The 4,400-nt window shown below is 41.5% G+C and overlaps 1 protein-coding gene across 9 annotated transcripts in view; it reads left to right on the top strand.

Moving 5' to 3' along the window:
- Window positions 1-4,400, top strand: part of rbms3 (RNA binding motif, single stranded interacting protein) — a 378,321-nt gene that overhangs the window by 364,022 nt on the left and 9,899 nt on the right. The gene's annotated exons all lie outside the window — the stretch shown is intronic.

Here is a 4,400-nt window from a genome sequence, read left to right as displayed (position 1 = left end):
ATCATCTTTTTCTCACAGAGTCCCAAAAAGAGATGAATGCAACTTTAATTTAACAACATATTACACCCTGTCAGTATTTGTTTAATAATGTCCATTCAAATAAAGAAGCAGTGTGTGAAAAACTAAATCCACCCTTACCACGTTTCCTAGAAATTAACAGCATAAGTAGCTGCCAAGAGCTGCTAATTAAATGCACTTTATTATTTGATTATCAGCTAGTGTGACCGTTTCTGCTGGAATTAGGTCAGGATGAAAAAGTTGGGGGCTTATTTTTTTAATCTTTGCGAGCATTTTTAATTTAGCTCAGAAACACAAATTATTATTAAGAGTAAAAAATTGTTTTTACCTCTTTTTAACAAACCGTCTCCTCAGCCTTGAAGCTGCCGTTTGTTTTAAACTCGGTGCGTTCGCCGGCAGACGCTGAGAGATTGTGTTTCCTCCCTAATCTTCTACATTAAACAGATTTCCTGTGGGGCTTAGTCGTTTGACAGACTCCTCCGTTTCTTTACTTTCACCCTCTAATTTCTGGTCTTTTCTCACACTTTCTCTCGCTCTCTACATCACACATATCACTCCATCAGCTTGTCTTATTGTGCTCGCTCACTGGCTGTACAGTTGCGGTCCCCCAAACCACGACACCCCCTCTCCTGTTTGAGGATCAAGTCGACTTAGAGGTGTCACACCGATCTGAAGCTTGACTTTCTGCCCTAACCCCGCTGCCTGGGGGCAGACAAGCAGACAGCTTTGCTCCGTCAGTCCGTTTGATCTCTGTGAATGATTGAAACAGTGCTGTATTGTACAGTTACCCATGTGTTTCCAGGTGAGCTGTCAGCGACTGCGACGCCATGTTGGCTCTGTCAGAAATGCCCCCCCTCCTTTCCTAATCTGCCCCAGCTGTGCTAACAACCAGGATTAGAGATAGGCTAATCTACGATGATGGCTTCTGATGTTTGATGGGTTGTATTCTAGAAGAAAGTGGGATTTCTTTCCCACTTTTTCATGTCTGGTTTMCCCTCTTTCTGCCCGCTTAGCTTTCCTCGGGCTATGTGCTGTGTAGCCTAACGTCTCTAYGGCTGAGCGCCTCACGCAGCACGCCGCTCTCAATCATCAGCGGGGATTGAGACGTGTTTCCTGTAAAGCTGATTCTTAGCCAGATGTGAAAGCCCTTTCTTTCATCCTAATTGGAAAAGCCTGGTTTAAAAGAAGAAAAAAACAAAACAAGAAGAACAGGGACACGCAACTGTCCGTGTAGTAAACGTGACACCGCGCACCCTTCGAGCACATTCCTCAAACGCACACACGCGTGGCGAGGTTTGTTTTCGTCGTCACGTGACTTCGTGTCCACCACAGAGGAGCACCTGCAGCGAGCGGCGTCTCCAGAGTTAACAACTTCTCCTGACTGGCTCTGGCAGGAGAAGCCACACCTCAGAATAATCTTGGCTGTTCCTCGGCTCGCTGCGGCTGTTTTTTTTTATGGCTGTGGTTTCCTTGTACTCTCTTTAAAATTAAAAAAAAAGAACCAAATGTTCTCTGTCCGCCCAAGCTGTGACATTGGTGCGGTGACCTGAGCTTTCCGAGAAGGCTGTGTTGTCCTGCAGTGTGTTTCAGCCGGGCTTCTAAGACAGGGGTGTCCAAAGTGTGGCCCAGGGGTCATTTTTGGCCCCTGAAGTGATTTTGTGTGGCCCCTGAAGAATCATACTAATTTGTTTACACATTTGTTCCCCCGGCACAGGTGTAGATGGACACTTTTTATCTTTATTCAAGGCAAAATTATCAGACAAAGTAAGATAAGCTTCCAATAAAAGATACTGGTAACAACGGCAATTATTTRTCTTTAAATAACCAGGCTCTTAGCTTTTTCCACATCTATCTAATGACTTCTACTCAGAAGCTGATTTTGCTGCCCTCCAATTCACTTTTATTTAACTTATTAAATTTGTCTGAATACAGCAAGCATTTTCAACGAAAGAGCAACCTAAATCCTGATTTTATTGATCAGAAATGACTAAATTGGGTTCTTTAATCCCCAATTAAAGGCACAGTGTGTAGGAATTGTTGTTTTCAGCGACATCTAGTGGTTGAGTGGTTGAATCATCCTCCCTGGTCCTCCCCCCCCCCCCACCCCCCGCTTCCAAACACAAAGGAGTTGCTACGGTGTCTCTCAGGTGTCAAAAACCTTTGATAATTCCAACCGCGATGTCTACCAGCAGCTTCAGGGCTAGTGATGTTTCAAGTGGTAAGATTATGAGCTTTAATAAGTAAAATTATCCCAGCTACAATGACAGACAACAAATATTACATTTATAGTATTACAACTAAAACTGTTTTTGACGCCGCCACCGCAGTTTGTCCTTCATGAGCCTTCATAGACAAGATGGCAGCTGCCTGTAGTGGCGACCCGCGACCATGGAGATATAAACAGCTTTTTATAAGGTAAAAATAATAAAACAAGGTCTTTGTCTGCAATGATTAGACATGTTTTTTTATTATTGTCATCAGTGATTATCTCAATTTCGGTTAAAAGAATTGACAAAATCCCACACTGTGCCTTTAAAACCTAGAAAATTTCTAAATTTATTTCAATAAGGGAAACCTGCAAAACAATTTTAAACTTCTGGATCTAGATTAATTTACACATCCATTTCCAGCAACAAGTCTGACTACTTTATTTGTTTAATTAAAGTAGTCAATGCTTAGTTTGCTGTTGAGCAGGTAAAGGAAAAATATTTTTGGCCCTCAAGTCCTTCTGACTTTATGATTTTGGCTCATGTGACACAATGTTTGGACACCCCTGTTCTAAGAGGTGTGGCAGGGAAAACTCGTAACAAGGAGGGACGGAAGAACTGGCGCCTAATGGTCACTGCTTAGGAATTTAGCTTCTCCTCCAGAAAACGTTCTGCTTTTCCGTTCAGTTCGGTGTCTGTTCGGCTCAAACAACTTGATTACAGAATGCTAAAGAACCTCAGGCTAACTGTTTATGGATGGCACGCATAAACATGCCATCTATGCTCCTCGCTGATTTATTGCTCCATGTTTGGTGCATATTGCTCCGTTACTGATTTATTTACCGTCTTTGAAGTCTCGGCACTTAACGGGAGTCTATCCGTCACGCCACGTGCGCCTGTTGGAGGCTCAGCTTGTGTGGAACGCGCGCGCTTTCCGTTCGCCTGCATGTGAACGACACGATGTTTGACATGACAAGAGGTGACCTTCCCTCTGTGCTCTTCATCCTACTCCCGTCATGGCGAGTGGAACCCGAGTCTCTGTTGTTCTGGTGACRGCGGTGATTGACAAGTGCTGTATCCCTGGAAGACAGATTTGTGAGAAGCACTTTCTTCTGTTATCGGAGCTGACTTTAAGGACAGTATATTTTTCCACATTTCTTTAAACATTCGTTTCTATTTCTAAACTTGAGTTTACTCAGAGAAGCTGGAAATGTGCCGTTCGTTCCCTCCGTTCGTTGACGCGGGTAAAACCTGATATCTTTAAGACGTTCRGAAGAGCTTTAAGTCAACCCTTTTATGGCATTTTAAAATTTTATGATCCTTTTGATTGCGTTTAAGGGAAGCTTGAAAAAGCTTTGTTAAATGTGAAGTATGGATCATAAGGAAAAAAAAGCTACAAAGATCATTTTTTAAAGAGCAGTAGTTTCTAATAACAGTAAAGATGCAAAATAATGTTTTTATGCACATTTTTGTGGAATATATTGAGGTTTTTTTTTTTGTAAATTCATAATTTTAAATAGAGGATTTTTCATACATGTTAATGTCCAATGAAAAAATAAAACGGCACTAATTCTTTTGAAACTACGTTATTGCAGCAACTCTTTCTGTCAGAAACGTTCATTTTTAGCTCTTATTTTTCTGTTCCAAAGTGGCTCCAAGGCCTCAGAAATATTGTGAGGTTTCTGATCCTGAAGTGGATGTTAAGAACATATGTTTCAATAAAGCTGCACTACAAAAAAAAGTGACATTTCATGCTAGGATTGTACTCAAGATAGTATTATTTCTCACCGTAGTTCTAATCTATTCACCTGGTTAGACTGTATATTCTGCTTAAATTGGAAGTGCAGAGGAGGTCAGATGCTGCACTTAAACTCAGGAGCAGTTGAAGCTCCAACCTTCAAATACACGTGCCTGAAGGGTCGTATACTATTTTATATCTCGTATTACAGCAAGTTATACAGCTGCTCCCATTACGATGTCCTGGAAGCTGCTTGGTAGAAGCAGGCAGTGTATACAGTACATATACATATACAGCAGGTAAAATAAGTATTGAACACGTCACCATTTTTCTCAGTAAATATATTACTAGTGGTGCTAATGACATGAAATTTTCACCAGATGTCGGTAACAACCCAAGTGATCCATACATACAAAGAAATCAAACCATAAATGTCC

This window comes from Austrofundulus limnaeus, unplaced genomic scaffold (genome assembly GCF_001266775.1).
Source record: "Austrofundulus limnaeus strain Quisiro unplaced genomic scaffold, Austrofundulus_limnaeus-1.0 Scaffold98, whole genome shotgun sequence".
Lineage (NCBI taxonomy): Eukaryota > Metazoa > Chordata > Actinopteri > Cyprinodontiformes > Rivulidae > Austrofundulus > Austrofundulus limnaeus.
Note: the sequence above shows the minus strand (reverse complement) of the source record. Positions and strands in the feature narration are given on the sequence as shown.